The sequence below is a fragment of the Emys orbicularis genome, chromosome 10, assembly GCF_028017835.1.
Source record: "Emys orbicularis isolate rEmyOrb1 chromosome 10, rEmyOrb1.hap1, whole genome shotgun sequence".
Taxonomy (NCBI): Eukaryota; Metazoa; Chordata; order Testudines; family Emydidae; genus Emys; species Emys orbicularis.
The window spans coordinates 30,351,177-30,373,271 of record NC_088692.1 but is presented as its reverse complement, the minus strand read 5'-3'; positions in this window follow the sequence as shown (position 1 = coordinate 30,373,271).

Genomic DNA, 22,095 nt, shown 5'->3' with positions numbered 1-22,095 from the left:
AACTGGACCGATTTTTGAGTTCTCAGTGTACTCTGAAACTGCAGAAGATAGTACAACTGAAGGGCAAGAGAAAGAAAAGAGAATTTTCAGCAATTGGTCAGGAGGCACATAGAGGACAGTGCACAATAAAACTCATAACCACTCATCAAGTCACAGCCTTCTTATTTTCACAAGTTTTTTTTCATTGCTTTCCCTTTCTCGCAGTGCTGTCCAGGGATCTAATACCTAAGGAATCTACTGTCCTATGCCACATACATAACAAAGACTTGCATGCAAAATTAGTGTTTTTATGTAATAAACTGCACCTCTGCCTGCTTGGCAGGGCATGAGAACAGTGTAGCATATTTAACAGGAGGTATTTTATCTGCCAGTCTTTAAGGGCCTGATCCAAAACCTTTCCAGTCACTCAGTGGGTGTTGTATTCGGCTTCAAGGGCTCATGTGAGGATGGCTTTGGCATTGTAGGACTATGTTTATGGGCTGAAAGACTTCCCTGCTAAACTGAAAGGGTGAAGTCCTAGACACCTAGGACCAGATTTTTTAAAGGTACTTAGACACTTAGTGGGATTTTCAAAAGAATGTAGGTGCCTAAAACTCATTGGATATTACATATTAGACACCTTGATGCTTTTGAAAATCCCACTTGGTGCCTAAATACTGTTGCCCCTTTTCAATCCAAACAGCTGGTCAGACTTCAGGGCCTTGGCGATGTTCCAGTTGGAAGTGGAAATTAATGGAGTCTGGTATTTGTTGCAATCTTATTTATTTACAAGGACTGTAGCAAGTCCTGCTTCTCTGAATGCAGGAGGAACCAAGAACAAAAGGAATCGTTTCTTAGTGCCCAGTGTCTTTATCCAACAGAGACCCCAAAGCGATCTCTAGCTTTTTCCAGGATCACACTATGCTCGTAGGCTACTGCTTGGCTTTCTTGCTTTTTTCCTCTGCTGCTCCCTCTCTTGTCCTGTGCTCAGTTTGTTTTCTCTCCCCTTCCCACACCACGTCATAATAACTAGTGGAACTCTGTGCCCACCTGATGCTAGTTTCTGGGCAGATTCTAGTAGACCTTGTTTTAGGTGTGGCCTCTTAAGAGTTTCTTACAACCTCTCTTAAGTGAACGCCCTGCTCATACAACAGGTTGAATGAGGTTTTAGCTCTATCAATAACGAGGTTTCACCCAGCTCATAACAGTATCTCTAAAAACCTGGCCCCTAATGCCTACTGGGTGGTCCCGAAGTGGAGGAGGTCGACTGTGGACATAAGGAAAGAAAAAAAAATGTGGGTGTTTTTGTCAGTTGAAAAAAATAGCATTAACATTTAAAATAACTTTTAAAATTGTTGCCACAGTTGTGCTTTTTCAATAATAGTGCGGTATCTGTATGGACTTGGAGTCGTCGATGTTCTCTCTTGGAGGTGCCATAGAAATGAAGTGTGTTTTAATATGTAAGTTATGGCCACTACACAGACTGCATCTTGGTGCCACCAAATATTGCAGAAGATGTATAAATTTAGGCTAAGAAACCTGGGGGAGTTATGCACCCAAATCCAACATGTCTGCATAGAAGTGAAACATCTAATTCAAAGACCCTTCATGCTGCATTTCCCCTGTAGTTCCATGAACATATTTTCAGTTGCTATTAGATCTAAGCAAGGGTCCAATGTTTGCCATTTGATCCATGCAACTGCTTTTTAGCTCACAGTGATGTATCCAAAAACCATGTAGTCCATGGACTACAGCCTAGCTATCTTGAAGTTAGCATTTTATATGCTATCAGATGATCTGCTCTTTTTGACAGCCATTAAATGCACTTAAATGGCATTGCAGGGAGTGTTTGTTGCTATAATTGGTCTTCAGAAAAAGCAGACCAGGTAGATAGCCCATTTTCTATTTAGACATTGTGTGAACTTCCAAAACCTGATAGGAAAGGACCTTTTGGCCCCTGAAAGCTTGTATATTATAAATTGTTGGTCCCATCACTATCTCTACTATACCCTGCCTACTGAACTGGCTGTAGATTTTGACAACACGGTAAATGGTCCGCTCAGCAGTGCTGATGCACTGGAATGTCATTTAACTGCAAACACCTTAGAGGCACTTCCAAAAGGATTTCATGGCCAGTTTCCTTCATATCCGTTTCCAAACATTTATGAAAATTGCCGTCTTCAATAACCGTTTCCAAAAGACAGCAGATGAGCTAGACAAAACTGCAAACGTTATGTAGATGGTTACGAATCATTTTCTGGCTCACTGCATGTATTTGCAAATGGACTGGAGATAGAATGGAATACTTTGCAATACATGAATATATCCGGAGACAATTTTGTCAGTGTCCTTTTGATACTGACTGATCAATCAGAAAGGTAGGTTTAAAGATTGCAGTTACAGTTTTGTTAAAGTGATGGGAAATTAACTGGTCACATCAAATCCTTTTTTCCCCCCCTTAGAAATGTAAAATATCTGGAGCAATAAAATGAACAAACATAAAATATTAGTTACAAATGCCTGTGGCCCTTTTATAGAATGTAGCAAACCATATTCAACTGGAGAAGAGAGCTTTTAGCTTCTAGGAGGCTAGTCCAGAGGGATGTATAGAATGACAAGGATGCCAACACTACGCATGAGGCTTTCATTGACTTCCATGTGTGTTTGGATCAGGCCCTTAATGAATAACTCTGTATCGATATCTTTGTATCTGGCTATTGGCTTCACAATGGGAATGGCAGTATAGTAACAGGCAAGATGCATATCTATGCCTTCCACCCAAAGATCTCCGCTTTCTTCAGGAAGTTATTGAACAGAAACTGCAGAGGCTCAGCTCTGGTATCTCAGATAATCAGTGGATGCTTTTGTAAATTTTGACCCAAGTGCTTACTCCAGGTGACACGTAGTCAATGGCAGAGCTAGAAATACATCCCCTATCTCTTCTGAATACTAGTCCTGTAGCTTCATGAAAAGCTATCTTTCCCCTTAGCAGGTAATATCTTTCCATTTACGGAGGGAAAGAGGGCCTGATGTATATCATTTTTCTCTTCAGTCCCCAGGAGAAAATTGCTTGCTTTATTATTAAGAGAATGACCTTAATCTACTGTACCTGGTTAGATGGGGAAACTGACATCTCCCCGATAAGTACATTACTGGATTTCATACTGTGATTCAGTTCCAGGTGCCTAAATGCACACCTTTAACCCTGTCTCTTGCAGCCTTTATGCTCCTCAAATGTAAAATAGTAACATTTTTTAGGATGACAGAGCCACCCTTGGGGGTTTGAAACAGCTTTAAAAAGTACTGATATAGGAATGTGATTCAAAACAAACAAATCCTAATTAAATTGAACGCGTTGGTGCACTTGGTACAGAGGCTAATGGCATCTGAAAAAAAACAGCCAAACAAAAAACCTAGCTGCAGGAAGTATTTTCTAAATGGATTTATTTTAGTCTCAGAAAAAGCTACTTTAGAAACAAGGGAAATAGATGACCTTGTATTTTTAACATGTCTTTAATTGGGACGGCAAGGTGGCTCTGTAGACAAATAATCCAATCGGATAGATCCTTTGGGCTAAATGTTCAAAGTGTTTGAAAGCAAACCTTGCTAACAAATAATGGGGATTTGTGTGAGCACCTCTTCAGATAGCCATGCTCTGTTGGGAAGAGTAGTTTCTTTCTGAGCCCCGGCTGGGTCACAGGTAGTGTTTGTGGTGCCTTATTGATTGTGAGTGCGTTGATTTCTTGCTAGAAGGAGCTAACACAAGTGAACTTGCCATCGTTAACAGAAAGCACCAGGCTGGGTTATTGTCAGGGTCAGCTAAAGAATGCCATGGTTTAGCTGTTTACGTCTGTAGCCAGAAACGATCTGTCCCAAGGCCACAAGAAGCCAAAAGCAGGGCTTGAATCTTGAGTACACCATGTTTATCCAATGAGCTCAGATGCAATTAGAGAATTCACTGTTTGGTAAGCTGCCTATGAGGAAAACAGGGGTAAGTAAAGCAGAATGTAAGTAAACCTGTCAACACTGGTTCTCCACTTGCGAAGTAACTCCCTGCTCTCCATGTGTCAGTATATAATGCCTGCATCTGTAACTTTCACTCTATGCATCTGAAGAAGTGAGGTTTTTACCCACGAAAGCTTATGCCCAAATAAATCTGTTAGTCTTTAAGGTGCCACCAGACTCCTTGTTGTTTTTGCAGAATGGAAGGTTACTCACCTTTGTATATGCTGAAGGTGCTTTCACTTTCTGTGCTGCAGAGAAACCCAGGCAAATGGATTTTAAGAGTGTGGAGTAATCAACTGCTTGGATGAGTAGCTCTTGTATTGTTTATATCAAGTGAAATTACTTTGCCTCGTGATACTCTCTGTCTAGCTTATGGATAAAGGTAACATCTTATCATAGAATATCAGGGTTGGAAGGGACCTCAGGAGGTCATCTAGTCCAACCCCCTGCTCAAAGCAGGACTAATCCCCAGACAGATTTTTGCCCCCGATCCCTAAATGGCCCCCTCAAGGATTGAACTCACAACCCTGAGTTTAACAGGCTAATGCTCAAACCACTGAGCTATCCCTCCCCCCAATCTTATATAATGCATTCCCAAATACTCAGAGCCCCACTGATTAGAAGCTTTTTTTCCTAATAAATTACGAAGGTGTCTCCCTGCTCTGTTGACATTTAGTGTTGCCAAAGCAGAGCAGGTATTTGGGATTTTAGTGCACCATAACAAAAAGTTACTGACAGTCATTAAAAGTTTATGTTAAACTAAGCTTTTGTGGCACTTTGGAAAGAATAAGGTTTTTTTCCTAGTGGGACAGTGCTATTTTGTGACACGTTAATCAAGGTTGCAGCGAATATAATTAAGACACAGTGTCCATGACTTTTATTATATCCTTCAGCAGCTACCTCATGCTTTAATAGTTAAAACCAATGGTTCTCAAGTGTGGGTCGGGACCCCAAAGTGGGTTGCAATCCCATTTTAATGGGGTCACCAGGGCTGGCTTAAACTTTCTGGGGCCCAGGGCTGAATCCAAAGCCCGAGCCCCACTGTCTGGGGCCGAAGCCCAGGGCCGAAATCAAAGCCCAAGGGCTTAAGCCCTCGGTGGCGGGGATCAGGTTACAGGCCCCCTGCCTGGGGCTGAAGCCCTTGGGCTTTGGCCCCTCCACCTGGGGCAGTGGGGCTCAAGCAGGCTCAGGCATAGTTTCCCCCCTCCTGGGGTCATGTAGTAATTTTTGTTCTCAGAAGTGGGCCACGGTGCAATGAAGTTTGAGAACCCCTGGTTAAAACTATCCATCGATTGGGGGGGAAGGTGGTACCATATATAATAATAGTGCAATGTAATATATTGGTATAGCAACACGCACAGTTGTATATTCTTCCCCACTCTAAGAGAGGTTCCCATTTCAATTTTATGTACTTTGACTGACTCTGCAATGTGCTTAGTGATGCTTTAGCTGAAGGACACAATATAAAAGTAAATTGCATTGTGTTGTACTTGGAGTTCAGTACACTGTAATAGGTAAGACATTACTCTTAGTGTAGTTTGTTTTTTCTCATAATAAAGGAGGGGGGAATAAAATAACTGGAGTCACCTTAACCTATTGACATTATAGAAAAATTAATATTGGCAGAGAGAGAATACAGTGTGTTATGATGCCCCTTTCCTTTGTGGCCACTGAAGAAGTGAAGCTTATTACAGGGAGTGTCAAAAACGAAAGCAGTAGTCTGATATTTCACATTTAGGAGAGGCTCCCTAATGGCTTCCAAGTCACATTTAAGATACTGGTTTTGACCTACCAAGTCCCTAAACAGCTTAGAATAGCCCTGCTAGAGAGACCACCTCTCCCTTCATACCATACTGTTGCAATCTGTGTTGATGGAGGCTCCCGAGCCTGTCCTCTTAATTTGTAGGAAGGGGAACTGCTCACTGGAGATTCTCTTAATTTGTAGGAGGGTCCTGCAGGCCTGAAATAGCTCCAAATGCCTTGATTTTCCAAGCATGTTATAAGCTAATGTACTTGTGCAGGCTTTTGGGGCAGAATGCCTAAGCTGGAGGAGAGGGGGAATTTAGTATATTAATTATTGGCTGTTGCAAGTGTGCTTTTGTTGACACGTAGCTGATATATTTGCTGGAGTTAGTGTTTTTGTTATAGTAATGATGACTGAGTTTTCAGAACAGAATCAGGGCTCTCATAGCCTGAGAGAGAGACTTCTTGATGCAAAGAAACAATTTTTTTTTATCTCCGTAGGGATCATTAGAACAATTCTAGAAATAGGACCTCTTAGCAAACAAACAATTGTTTTCAAATTGGTTTTCTATTCTGACAGACCTTCATCTAGCAGCTCAGGAAAATTCTCCAGAACAGTGTGTCGAGGAATGCTCTTGGAAAATATTTTACAAAAATTGGCCAGCACTATGGGTCTGATCCAAAGCCCAATGGAAATGATATCAATTGGCTTTGGACCATTCGTTGTATGAGCAAAACTAATTGTACTTGCCTGTGTTGTTTCCTCCTTGGCCAAATTCTGGTACCTTTACTTATGTGATAGTGCTGTTGTGATATGAACAGAACTAACTGCGGGATAAGGTACCACACAAGTCAGGGCAGCAGAACTGGGCCCTTAGCGATGACGACCTCACTTGAACATTTCCCTGTAGTTACTTAAACAGATCACTAGATGGCAGGTGATAAATGCACAATACACAGTAAAAAAGCAAAAAGCTTCCCTTGGGTCTGATTCTGGTCTCGTTGATTGGTGAGATTCCATTTACTTCAATGGATTTACTGCCTTCTTACATAGGTGTAATTAAGATCAGAGTCCGGTGCCTCAGTATGAAGGAAACTTTAACTCCCATTAACAACTATGGAGAATTGCAGAGGATTGCTGTCTCCAGTAAACATTGGAGACGTGTTACTTTAATATAACTTTTGAAGTAACTGCCAAAATCCGTTAAATATTTGTCCAGAAGAGAGGAATACACTGTCCTGTCCCACAGAGTAGAGGTTTTTGAGGTGTATGTGAAAGGATTTGTGTGTCTTCCCTCACAGTTACTGAACCATCTCTCTCTACCCTGAGATAGTGTGTATTGTGTAATCGTTGCTCCCAGTGTCTATGAAGAAGACACTCTTATTTCAAATGTTCATGGCTTGCAAAAGTTTTTTTATTTTTTCTAACATTTGAGCAAGAAAAGTTAATATTGGGATGTCTGTAGTCCTAGGCCTGATTCTTTGATAAAACAAAGAAGAATGGAGCCATGTGAGGTGCAGATAGAAATACACTTAAGTAGGCCAGGGGTTCACCAACTCTTCTACTGTATGGACCACTGCAAAAAAAAAAAAAAAAAAAAAAAAATTATGACTGCTTCATAATCCCTATCCCATTGCTACTTTGTGCAATCTGCTAAGAAGCGCAGGGCACACCACTGTTATTCCAGGGAATATAACTAATCCATCATCCAGTCAATCCAGCAGCATACACAGAATTGTCCCCCGTCAAGCTGTTTGGAGTGGCTCAGGAGCGTGATGCTAACCTCAGGGCAGACTGCTAAGAAGCAGAGCACAAAACCCAAATCGGTTGTGAGTTCTACACTTAGAGTTCGCCAACCAAGTATCAATTGTAAACTCCTCAGGCACTATAATAGCCTAACCATACAGTCACAGACAGTCCCCTTGGGTATTCTGGTCTCTCTTGCCACCAAGTAAGCCTACCTTTGTGATAGATGGTCCCTTACACCAAAAATCACAAGAATATTCAGGTTACTTCCAGTCCCAAAAGACTGGTCACTTACCCCAGGTCAATGGCACTCTGGATCTTGCACCAAATAAAACACTAGTAGCCCATCTTATAAAAAACAATCTAAAGTTGTATTAGCTAAGAAAAAGAAATGAGTTGTTTACAAGGTGAAAGCAGGTAAACCCATGCACACACAAAAATGAGTTGCAATCTTAGGTACCAAAAGGTGACAGAAGCTGCTGTAATATAGAAGCTCTATATGACCTTTAGGGCTAACCCAGGCTAAGGAGTTGGGGATTCCTTGCTTATGCTTAGAAATCTTGGCCTTCCAATGTCCAAGCAGTGTAGAGATACAGTTTCTTGTTTGGGGGGAAGGTAGGGTGACCAGACAGCAAATGTGAAAAATCAGGACGGGGGGTGGGAGGTAATAGGAGCCTATATAAGAAAAAGGCCCAAAAATCGGGACTGTCCCTATAAAATCGGGACATCTGGTCACCCTAGGGGAAGAGAATACAAATCCCTGAGTTCAAGATGATGGGATGAGTTGACATGCCTGTCTCCTCTTGTGGGGGGAGAGGCAAGCAATGCAATTCACAAAGTCTTTGTTCTTTGATGTTTCACAATGGCTCGTTTGGTTGCAATGAGCCGCTGTGGTGGGGAGGGCCTAACACCTTCTGTAGGAAGCTAATATTTGACATTAATTAACACTCTTTTCCTGTTTGACTTACACAATTACAGAGGTTTACAATGCCAAGAGTTATTATTAACTTATAACATGGAGTGCAGATGTTATAGGTGAGATTATGCAGCATTCTAGAAGCGCTCCATGTATTAAAGTCTAAACACATTCTTATAAACTTAACATCTATTTTAACAATACTAACACACAGGTAAGCCAGACTGGTTTCAGCTATGTCTCTGTCATTGTTCAACCGAGGCCTAGGTGCTTTGGCATGAGGCCTAGGGGCCTTGTCTGGCACCTGGTTTGCTAGGGTCAAATCCCCCTACAGAATGTTTTCTAGGCCTTTGTCCACTTTGATTTTAAATATTCCAAACAATGAGGCTTCCACCATTTGCCTTGGGAGGCTATTCTGCAGTTAAATCATTTCACCACTTTAGGAATCATAAATAATTCCTTTTGCTTATTATTCTTACAGGCTTCTCTGTTATCTTCCTATATACCATCCTAAGCATTACTAACACTAACTTCATTCTTCTACATTCATAAGCATACAGTTTGCAGGCAGGGAATTTGCAGGTCCCTTTGTGTAACAAAATACAGCAATAGTGGTTTAACACAATGTCATTGATCATTGATTGATTGTAAAGCTGTAGTCAACTGAGTAATTTTTCAGTTAGTTATAATGGGAGTTAGTTGCTAAAGATCATTTAAGATTTTGCACGTCAGTGAGAAGTGGCAGGAGAGGACATGTCAGTTACCTTGCCAGTGGCAGATAGTAATGTGAAATGCCTGATGCTAGTTCCTGTGGAAGAGAAATGTACCATTTGAAAGGTGTATGAATGCCAAGTTGAACACAAACCTATTGAGAGGGTCTCTTTGCTTATAGACGAGATAGATATAGCAAAGGGAGTAAGACTTTGTGGCCAGTGGACTAGCTGTCTGAAGAAATTCTCAAGGTTCACCCTCTGAATAATACTACTTGAGTTGTTGGAGACCCAACCCCCTCAACCCACTGTATTTAAACATGCAGAGCTATAGAAATGCCTGTGCCGTGACGATTCAGACTAATTCATATAAAGCTAGTGGGCTCCTTCTTGGGTTTTTTCCTAACTGAATGGTAACATAGGACCCTATATTTCAGCTAGATTCAGATACAGTGGTAGCCACTAAAAGCCCAGCATTTACCTAGAGTGAAGTCTGAGATCTCAGTTATTTCCTATTCCATCTCATATTTCAATGTGTCATAATGATAGGTAAATGTTGACTGTAATGGTGATCACAACAATTCACATTGTTGATTTGTATTACAGTTGAGTCTAGATGCTCACACAAAGATCAGGGCCTCATTGTGCTTGGCATTGCACAAACACACAATATGAGGCAATCCCTGCCTTAAGGAGCTTATAGACTTAATCAAGGGGAAATAGGGGCTCAGAGATGTGAAGTGACTTACCCTATGTCACACAGATGGTCAATGGTTAAGGCAGGAATAGAGTCTAGGTCTCCTGAGTTCTAGCACTTCACACTTGGCTGTCCTGCTTCTCAGTACTAAGAGATGATGGGTAACATAAAACAGCTTTTTAATGGTCTACATTTATTGTTAATGGATCTAAATATGACTAACTTCTGCAACTCTTTATTTTCTGGTGTATTGGTTATTTAGTAACTAGTTGGTCCATGTTAGTTAGAGCCAAGTTTTGAAAGTTGTTGCAAGTATCCCTGGATGGTGTGTCAGATTTATGTTAAAAGTTGATAAGAAAAAACAAGTTGTTTGTTCAATCCAAGTTCTTCATGGAGGAATCACTCTGAATGTCTAGAAATATGAGATTTTAAGAGTATTTAGTGAGATGAGATTTTCAAATAAATAACTTAAAAAAAAAAAAAAGCAGCCCCTTTAATAGCCCTAATTTTGTATTCTCTGAAATCAGGATGACTTGGGCCATTGGAAAGCCACTTGAAGTGGAAGTATCTTCTGCAACAGCTCAAGGGTAAAGATATGTTGAACTACCAACCACTTCCATAAGAATGCTCTGTATTCTTTAAGCATCACATGCATTTGTTGTAAAATGAATCAATTTTTTAGATTTAACGTTTTCCAGAGAATATTGAACTTTTCTGTTAGGAGCTAGCATACAAACACAGAGTGAAAATAATCACAAATCACATTAGATGGGGTGATGAAGACCTTTTTGACATTAAAAATAATACAAAGCATCAAAATAGCTGATGGAAAATGTATTGAGAGTTAGAAAATGCACCTAATATAGCTCTTCTCTGGACAAGAGACCACTGCATCTCTCAAACACATGATAACTTTAGAGACACCATACAGACCCTCTGACAATGTGAACTACATTGCTATGGACCTCTGACTTGAATGAATAAAGGACTGCACTGCTCAGATGCACAGCTAACCAGTTGTCATTGCTGGCAAAAGATCCCGCTAATCACACTTGCACAGATGCTAATATTCAGCGTGTCTTGCTGGTTGACAGCAATAGAAAGGCTTTAGGATATTATGCACTCTTCCCTTTCTGGATGAGGAAGAAAATTATTTTTCTGCAGGCTGTTAACCTACTGAGTCCTTCATATATGGAATGTAATAATATCTCTTTGGGCAATAGCAATGCTGGCATCTGTGCAACCCAAACAAATATTTTTATTTTAAAAAAGACACCGTAACATTGACACTATCATAGTCTCTTCTGTTTTAAAGTAAAAAGGACTTTGTCATGGAAGGATCTCCTCCTTCCCAAGTGAGCTTATTCAGAAGCAGATCCCATTTGACCTGCAATCCAAGACCTTAGGTGGGGGAGATCCGTTTTGTTTAAGAGTACTCTCTCCCACAAAATACTAGTGAAGAATGAAGCCTGAATTGAGCAGGTTGCTTGACTTTTTGTCCATGGGTGACCCAGCCATCCTTCTTTAAAATTCATATCCCCTTCTGCTGTCCACAGGAGTTCTTCTCTAACAATGTTTGCCTTTTCCTTGGCAAATGTGTATAGTCCATTCTTAATAGTTTGGTTCATGCTTTGATTTATTTCTGAGCCATTACTCTTAGGTTTGTTTTTTGGTTTATTTGAGTGTAAATTTCCTGTCAGAGACACTTGAATGCAATGGGTGACATTGTGGCTCTTTTGAAGGCAATGATAAAACTCTGTCTTCCACAGGGGCAGGATTTCACCTAAGCTGCCTACAGCTGGTGGATCAGTGAGTTAACTGTTTGATGTCGTCTTCCCTCCAATGGCTGCCGGATACATATTTAGTTTAGGTCATGTGTGTATCCTTTTTCCCATCCACATCCCAAATCACCACCACACAGTTGGGCATGAGAGGCCATCACTGCTCTGAAGAAGTCCAGGGGAGCAAGAGCAGGAGTGCTGCATTTCAGGGTTAAAGTTACATTGGCAGTTTTTTGTGGGTGACCAGGACATAATAGAAATATGGTGGCAGAGCTACATATAGAATATTCTTATTGCTTCCCTTCAGTATAAAGACCCATTCAAAGAGCCGTCTATAGGTCCAGGATGGGAACAATGGGGGAGTTATAGGTCGCTATTGAGGCACATTAGCAAAGTAGGTTGGGAGAAGCTGCATAGTCATTGCTCAAATTTACTGCTGTCAGTCTTTAATGTTTATATACAAATCCTAATTTGATTTTTAGAATGGATTATTCTTGTTTTGTACTCCAGCAAGAATCCTTCCCCTCTAATTGCTGTAGATGCTTTAACCGTACTTTTCTTTGGTTTGAATTGATATAATATATATAAATTGCTTTGTACCATCATAGTATGAATTTTTATTATCTTGTTTTACTAGTTGAAATGTACTGTGTATTCGATTCTAATCGTGTTACAATATTTCCAGTGAATTTTCTTTGTTTTCAAAATTAAACACTTTAATCACAAAAAATAATTGGATTTAGTATGTACGATTCATAACTGTCACCACACTGTAATTAAATTAGGTTTCCTTGAATTGGACTATAACTAAATTGACAATAAGTATTCTGATCGATACATGCATTGGAGAAGTAAAATCTGCTTTGAGATGCAGAGAGATTTTTGTTTTGTTTTTGGTTGTTTAACTAAGATCTATATTTTAACTAAGGAAAAATCCATTCACCTTCCCCAGAGGGTGAAATTGTTGACTATATTCTGTTTAGAAACTGTCTCTGAGTAAAATTCCATATAAATGAATGGAATGTCACTTGAACAATTAATCCCCTTTGCTTAATTTAAAACAGATAGTTTTAAAAGCAATGACTGTAAGAGCCAGATTAGAACAAGCTCAACCCTAATAAATAAATGAAACTCTCCCATCACCAAATTCCATGCATGAGGCAGTTTCTGAATATCAAAAAGGACAGTTGTTTTTTCCACTTGTAAGTGCACAGTAGATCAGAACATTGCACTATCAGCAACTAATGTTTAAACCCATCTTTCTTATAGATTTTTAAGGTCAGATGGGACTGTCATCATGTGCCCTGACCCCATGCAAAACTCTGGCCAAAGGATTTCACTCAGTTATTTCTGCATCAAGCCCATAACTTCTGTTGGGAGTGAGAGCAAGAACATCTCTTTTTAGAGACATCCGATATTGATCGAAAGACTTCAAGTCCTGGTGAATCCATGTGGTCCCTAAGTAAGTTGTGCCAATGGCTGACTACCCTTCCTGCCAAAAACATGTGCTTTATTTCCAGTCTGAATTGAGCTAGCTACAAATTCCAGCCTCTGTATGCTCATGGTGCTAGATTAAAGAGCCCTCTGCTAGTGGATATCTTCATCAGATATAGGTACTTATACATTGTAATCAGTTCACCTCTTAAACATCTCTTGTATAAGCTAACTGGATTCATCTTCTTTAGTCTCTCACTAAAAGGCTATATCTACACTACAAAGGTAAGTTGACCTATATTAGGTCGACTTACAGCCACCACATTAATTATGTGGTGGGTGATGTCCACACTACCTCTTTCTGTCAATGGTGCATGTCCGCACCAGGAGCACTTCCACCAACTGAAGAGGGGCAGTGTGGGGGACTGAGAGCCAGGGCTGTCAGCTCTATGCAGCTCCCCACCGAGAGCCCAGCTGTGCCCTAGGGCTTCTCGCTTCTGCGCTCCTATCCCGGAGCAGGGGAGGGGGCAGCCGCCCAGGTCTTCTCGCCTTCATTGGGGAGATTTGTGCCTGGAGTCCATTCAATTGCTGTGGTCCCCAAAGGGAATGGGGCAGCAGGGGTCCCTGCAGGGATCCAGGACCCCAGGGGCCAGCCCAAGCCAGGAGCCTGGGTGGCAGCCTGGCTTGGAGCGGAGATGGGGCAGCAGCCCAGTTCGGGAGCCAGCTTTCTTATCAGTTTCACGGCTCCAGTGGAGCTGTGAAATTGACAAGAATGACAGCCAGCAGCTGATGTAAGGAACTACACCTAACGACACCGGCATAAGCCCTACGCCTCTCGTTGAGGTGGTTTTATTATGTTGGCATAGCAGGGGAGTTACATTGGCGGGAGGAGCATTTCAGTGTATGCACCTCCACTGTTTTGTCGACAAAAGCTTGTAGTATAAGGCCTAAGGTATGTTTTCCAGACCTTGAATCATTCTTGTAGCTCTTTTGGGAACCCTTTCCAATTTTTCAACAACATTTCTGAAGCATGGACACTGGAACTGGATACATTGTTTTAGTACTGGGCTCACTGATCCCACATACAGACATAATATCAACCTCCCTATTCCTATTTGATATTCCTCTGCTTATATGTCGAACAATTACATTTATTCTCTTAGTCACTGCACTGACCTGGAAGCTCATGTTCATTTCTTTATCCACCATGATCCCTGTTCAGAGATACTGCTCTCCTGGGTACAGTTCCTGTCCTGTGTGTGACCTATAATCTTTTATTCTAGATGTATGATCTTGCATTTGGCTGCACTGAAATGTATTTTCTTCAGACAAGCCCAAGCAATTCAGATTGCTCTGCGTAACTGACCTGTTTTTATCATTTGCCACTCTACCAATGTTTATGCCATCTGCAAACTTTACCAGCAATGACTGTGTATTTTCTTCCAGGTCATTGATAAAGATATTGAATAGCATTGGTTCAAAAACAGAAACCTGTGGGATCCCACTAGAAATTCCCCAATAGGATGATGACTCTCCATTTATTTTTTCATATCTATCATAGCCATTTAAAAATCAATTTTATATGTGCTCCTTTGATTTTTGTACCATGCTAATTTCTTAATCCGAATACCACATATTACTAAATCAAATGCGGTACAGAAATCCAAGTATATGAGGAAAACAGTTATCTTTATCAACAAAATTTGTAATCTCATTTAAAAAAATAATTTCAAGTTTGTTTGAATAGATCTATTTTCCATAAACTCACGTTGATTGGCATTAATTATGCTGACATCCTTTAATTTTTTTTACTCACTTTTATCCCATATTAGTTTTTCCATGATTTTGCCTTGGATCAGTGTCAGACCAACCAGCCTATAGCCTATACACATGTATTAATCTGAGTGGTTGACTTCTTCACCTTGACCATTTCATTGCATTGGTACCTAGAGGTTTAAACTAACATCATGGTCACATTGTGCTAGCTATTTACATACAAATACTAAAGATAATAGGAGGCACCCTTTGCTTTGAAGAATTGACATTCTGGGATCTTAAGCCTTCCTATTTTCAAGATCTCTTTATCCATTTTTGTGCGAACAGACAAATGTACTGGAATTTGACCAGAAATAATGCTTGCTCTTGAATGAATTAATATAGACAGCCTGTATACTGGACAATTGATAGCTATAGTGCAAAGTTGTTTCTTACTGTGTATTCCCTACACTGCATGTACATTTCACCAACAGTTTTGAAGACTGGCTAATAACTAGTAATGGGATAATATGACCCACTGTTGAATGACCTTCCAAGTGTACTGCTGTCCGTTTCACAGGGGGAAAAACCCCATCATTATGATTGATAGGAACTGGAGCCATTGTTGGAAGTCTCACCAGGTGAAGCAAAGATTGAATGGGCATAGAGATTAGTGAGGGACCTGCTAGTGTATCAGACTCTGGTTCAGTTTGGATAAGTATCTAAAGATTTGATGGCTGATATGTTTGAGAGGATGGAGGACAGTGCCTTTATCTGATGTGTTAATTTGGTTTTGAGGACTAGCAGCTTGCTACCTGCTTCCCATGCTAACACCATCAAGGTGACCCCCAGTGTTTCTACAATTCCTCTGCTGAATCCTATTGAGCTGTAATTTGAATGTCTGTCTGTCTGTCTGTGTCTCTCTCTCTCTCTCTCTCTCTCTCTCTCTCTCTCTCTCTCAGAAGTTATACTGTACTTCAGAGATCACTGCAACATCCTCTCAGCCCACCAGGAAAGGCAGTTCTTCTACTGCATGCTTTAAAATCAGTTTGACAGCTCAGCAGGACCCTGTGGAACACTTACTGCACCAGGGTAGGGGACTGGGCTGCCTGGTTACTCTAAGACAACAAAACTACATTTGTGTTATACATTAGGAAACCTGCAGTCCCCACAACACCAGTGCCTTTGATCTGTAACTGACTGAAAGATTTGTAAGGCAGGTAATGAAGTGCCATACAAGTTTCTGTATTCTGTCAATTACAGACATTTTCAATAACCTCTCTCTCTCACCCACCCACCATTCCAATTAGCTGTACATTTGATAAAAGCTTGTTTTCACAAATGAATGCTATGGTAAATGGGCTATGGAGACTTTTATTCCAGTTGACTATTTACTAAACAAATACAGTTCTAAATTCTACATATAAAAGATACAGCTCTAAATTCTGCTTATAGAGGGAACTGTTTTATTAGTCTTCCTTTATGGGGTTCAGAAGTTTCAAAAGAGAAGCAATTGTCAAGGTACCTATTTTAATATTCTGTTATGGAGTCAATATTGTGCAATGCTATAAAGAAGTAGAATAGAATATTTTATGTATACATTATAGGTAAAAAATCATCTTCTTGCTCCTTTACCAACACCTCCCAAAGTGCAAAATGCCCTATGTGATTTTTAGCAGGCTGGATTTAGGAGAATTGGAAATGAAAGGTGCATGTTGAGTTACGTTTGGCTGGCCAATAAATAAAAACTTTCAGTTTTTGTAATTACTGTTCCTACACTTTGGTCTGAGGCAATACTGTATAAAGGAGTTAGTGATAATTGGAAGTATACAATTCACTTCCCATACTCCCAGGAACACACATTTTCTCCACAGTGGTTTTGGGAATTCACTAACTTGTGGTAGGTGCATTAGCACAGAGTAGGATAAAGTAATGTTTGTAGGGTGTGTAAGCACAGATTAAGGAGGAACTCTGTCCTTGCTTGACAGAGCACTTCATGTTAATTGCAAACTCATAGCTTCTGCTGGCACACCAGAAAGAGAATCCACCTAAAAAGAACCCTTTGCGCAGCTCTTCAGTGTTGTCCTCATCTGAAGTAATTGCCAGGAAGAGTAACAAAGTCCCCAGAGGATTAAGATTTGGAAACTTCATACTGAGGCTGGACTCAGCGAAGTTGTGTAGTTGGTAGCGCCTGAGATAGTCATTAGCTTTTTCAGATGATGTTGGCACTGGCAGACTCCAGCACCCAAAGTGGCCTGGTCACACAAACCAGTCTCATAATGCAGCATAATAATAATTTGTTAGACTTACAGCATCTTATAGCCAAGGATCTCAAAGCCCTTGTGTCGTGGAACCAGATCAGGTACGGTAATGTAAAGTAAGCTAATCTGCCTCTCCTGTGAAAAAGTAGCATACTTTACATAAGCTTGAAAGGAAGGAGAGTTGTCGAGTGTCTGGAACTGAGTATTGGACTGTGACACAGTTGAAATTTCCTGTAATATTTTTATGAATGATATGCATGGCAGTGACTCACTTGACTAGGGATTGCTACCCAAAGGGTCCAAAGTGTTAAAAAGCTGCTCTTGGGGCACAGCAGAAGACATGAGTACTGTGAGGACTTCAGTAACTCAGCCGGAAGTTATGGGCTTACTGCAGGAGTGGGCGGGTGGGTGAAGTTCTTCTGGTCTTAAAGTCTGAGAGTCTAAGAGCTGTTGGGTCATGTAACCATCTGGGGTGGTATGAATGGGTCATTGAAAAACTAGCTGAAACTGATCCATTTTAGTGAAGAATCTGGAAAAACACTGGGAGTCCCAACAACTGAACTGGCACCTCTCTACAGGGAAAACGCTGGCAGGTGGAACACATGAACTCAGCAGGGGTTGGCAGAAGGAGGAAAACAAACTGCAAGATTATAGGGGTCTATGATAAGAGCTCAGCAGCTCTCACCTGGAACTAACAGCAAGACAGAGCCAGAAATGGGTTCCATAGCAACTTGGCTGGCTGATCGCACTGGCTTGACCAGTATGGACTATGTCTTAAACCTTGCTTCTTGATGCTGTCCTATGGACTTCCTGATACTGTGTTCCAGTTGACTAATAAATCCTATTCTGTTTAGAAAAGGTTGCTTGGTGTCCCTGCAAATACTTGCTGAGGTGCATTGGAGCCTGAAGAGTGTGTTTAAAAAAAAAAAAAAAAAAAACGCTGACCAGGAATCTATCTCAAATTGGACTTGCTGAGCACCACTTAAGGATTGCTAAAGCTGAGAATCTCAGTCTCAGAGGCATTTAGGCTGTGAGGCCTACCCTTAAGGAAGAGTGAGACCCCTTGGGGGTCTGGCACAGTTAAGGGGTTTAAAAGCTGGAGCATAGCAAAGATCCTGTGGATTAGTGAGAAATTGGGTTTCATTGCATTTATCTAGTATTGAGAATTGGAAGGTATTAACTGAATTAAAATCCCTTCTTTGTCACAACATTAGGCAGCTAATTTGGGTTTGTAGCATTGTGCCAGAGACAGGTTTTTTTTTCTATAGTCAATTCATTTAAAAATATTTATCAAACTCTCATAGACAAAACAGAGTGAAAGTACAGCTAATACAGAAAGTGAGGTATTTAGAAATCAAAGCATTGACTTGGATAATATTTTATGGTATATTTGTACAGCACACAGCATAATGTAAGTCTGAGCTTGACCTTAGCCTCTAGGCACTACCATAATACAACTAGTAGTAATAATAATAGGCTTCCCTTTTGTGTGTGTTCTGTCTTGAAAGGGAAAGGCCTTATTTAAAAACTTGCACTGGTATGATGGCTTTTCCCTCTTTGTTTAGAATAGCATGGTAAATCATGTAAACAGAGAGAGGCCAACCAGTGTCTCATGAAAATGTCCCATTTAGAGCACCATTTCAGTTTCTATAAAAGGAGCCTCCATCTGCCTTCAAAAATGCTTGGAAAATTAACTAATACTCAAAGCAATGAATTGGTGACCTTGAAAATGTTTAACCCGCATTCACTCAGCATGGGTTTTTGTCCCTCTCTAGTGGTCGAGTGTGCTTTTGCCACCATGCTAATGGACTTAGTCTTTTGGCTAAAAGAATAGAGGTCTGTGCTTTTAGGTTCTAAGATATCCGGTTCAATTCCTACAGGTAATCCAAAGAGGGCTCACTCACTCTTTTCCCCCTCAGCATGGTTAATTATATAGTCCTACTCCATTTTGTGTGTGTGTGTGTGTGTGTGTGTGTGTGTGTGTGTGTAAAATATATAATTTAAAACATGTTTAAAGGTTAAAATACCCTTGTTAGTTACTTGTATGTACTTCACCCTAGGGAAGTCTTTTCTCAAAATGGCTGGGGCTTAGCACAGCTTTTCAAGGACCAGTTGTATAAGGTGGGCCAAGCCACTTGAACTCTGAGTCTAGGTTTATCCATTTAAATAAAATGATAATACTGAAGTATGCATGGAACTATTAGCTGTAACTAAAGCTTAATTTAAGTTTGTAAAGCACCATAAATTCCCGAGGTATCAGACACAATGTAAGTGGGAAGTGATGGTGGTAGTGGTGTTGGTTATAAAAAATGTGCTGCTTCTTAAGGTTTTACATATTAAGCTACATCTGGAGGGTGACTCAAGGTCATATTCAATATAACTTTCATCTGATTGCAAGGCCAGGCAGCCCTCAAAAGACTAGCTAAACTTCCCCACCTCCAAAATAGATTTTCCAGTACTACTGCAGCAGAGTCTGACTTGCAAAAGTAACTAATCTTCCTTGGTTTAGGACTAAGGGAGGCAGTTGCTCTCCCTACAATATTTATAGGCCATATTCAGAATACCTTTAGATGGAGACAAATCTAGAGAAGGTCCACTGATTTCAGTGGAGTCATTCCAAATTTATCATGGTGTAAAAGCCTAGAATCTGCCCCCTACCACCTGTGACTGCTAAACTTCAAACCTTAAACCGTAACCATTTCTGAACCTGAACAGCAGAGTGAAGTGAACAAGTGCACCTGCATTATTAAAGGCCCACTGGCACCTTCTACAGAACTGGCAGAGAAACGTTTCATTGAATGAATAAACAGCTCTGTCTGCCATATATTCCCTATGCTGCTTTTTCTGTGTTCTTTTATTGTACAAGACGTTTGCATGAAAATGAGATCTTGAAGAGTTCTTCTGCTCCTGCTGCTTGTTCCCCACCTGAAGGTGTAATCCTCACTTTGACATCGCAATTAGTCGCCGTGTAAATGATTGCAGTGTCAAAGTGAGGATTGTAGCTTTGGCTGCTGAGTGAGCTGCAGGAGCTCGTGAATCATAACAAAAAATAGGAATTTTTAAAAACTATTTTAATTTAAAAAAATTAAAAATAAAACAAAAAATCCCTACATCACACATGCCCAGAAGGAGAAATTGAGAAGCCATAAGATCTCTGAGCAGAATTGTCTCTAAATACATTTTTAGGTTTTGGGATTTTTAAGATTTCCAGGAGCCATTGTCAGCAGCATGTCTTTCTTTCACCAGTACCTTGCCATAGGGATGAGGGATTGGTGCCTGCAGGAGCCATGAGGTGATCTCATGGAGTTCTTGACAACTTTGTTTGCTGCAAAGGGCTTGGAATTCCACAGACGTAGGCTGGGAGGCTGCTGCCCAGCCTGATGCAGTTCCCAGGATCCACAGGAAAGGTAATCTCCATTACCTCAGAGGGATGATCCCACCATCTACTCCCTCAGGAGCCATTCCATCATTGGGCAGGCAACTTGAGCATCTCCCAAAACCTGCCTCTCTGAGAGAGGGTGCTGGTAAGAGCTGGAACTAATACCACTAGAAATGGCATTAGCTTAGGTGTGGATTTCCCCTCAGAATCCTCTACCTTACAAAATAAGGAAAAGACAACATATAAATATATCCACTTAAGCTCAACCTCTCCTCAGCAGGCTTAGGCCTGGTCTACACTAGGAGTTTATGTCGAATTTAGCGCCGTTACATCGAATTAACCCTGCACCCGTCCACACCACGAAGCTATTTAGTTCGACATAGAGCTCTCTTAAATTCGACTTCTGTACTCCTCGAAAACGAGAGGAGTAGCGCTAAATTCGAAATGGCAATATCGAATTAGGCTAGGTGTGGATGGAAATCGACGGTAATAGCTCCGGGAGCTATCCCACAGTGCACCACTCTGTTGACGCTCTGGACAGCAGTTCGAGCTCGGATGCTCTGACCAGCCATACAGGAAAAGCCCCGGGAAAATTTGAATTCCTTTTCCTGTCTGGGCAGTTTGAATCTCATTTTCTGTTTGGACAGTGTGGCGAGCTCAGCAGCACTTGCAACGATGCAGAGCTCTCCAGCAGAGATGGCCGTGCAATCTAATAGAAAGAGGGCCCCAGCATGGACTGATCGGGAAGTCTTGGATCTCATCGCTGTGTGGGGCGATGAGTCCGTGCTTTCAGAGCTGCGCTCCAAAAGAAGGAATGCAAAGATCTACGAGAAGATCTCTAAAGCCATGGCAGAGAGAGGATACAGCCGGGATGCAACGCAGTGCCGCGTGAAAATCAAGGAGCTGAGACAAGGCTACCAAAAAACCAAAGAGGCAAACGGACGCTCCGGATCCCAGCCCCACACATCCCGTTTCTACGAGGCACTGCATTCCATCCTAGGTGCGGCTGCCACCACTACCCCACCACTGACCGTGGACTCTGAGGATGGGATATTGTCCACGGCCGGTTCCTCGTCGGAAATGTTAGCGGATGGGGAAGATGAGGAAGGAGATGAGGAGGAGGAGGCAGTCGACAGCGCTTGCACCGCTGATTTCCCCGACAGCCAGGAGCTCTTCATCACCCTTACCGAGATCCCCTACCAACCGTCCCCATCCGTTACCCCGGACACCGAATCAGGGGAAGGATCAAGCAGTGAGTGCTTTAAACATCTAAACATTTAATTTTAACATAACTGGAATATTTATATTGTTAACAATGGGGTTTTCATTCACTCATTTAAACATAGAAACTTTTATTTATAACACAACAGGAATATTAATTATATCAGCAATTGGGTGTTCATGATTTCTTTGCCTTAGGCAACTATTTAGTCCCAACTATGTATAAAAAATCAAATAATGTCCGGATTTTCATGATTAGGCAACCACAGGACGCTCCACTCTGTAGTCCCTTCCAGTACAGTTACACCAAAATATGGTCTATATGTCCGGGAATTGACAGAGAGTCCTCCTGGGAGAGCTCAGCATAGCTCTCCTGGAGGTACTGCTCAAGGCTGCGCATCAGGTTCCGTGGCAGGGCGATCTTGTTAGGTCCACCGTGGTAAGACACGTTCCCACGCCATGACTCT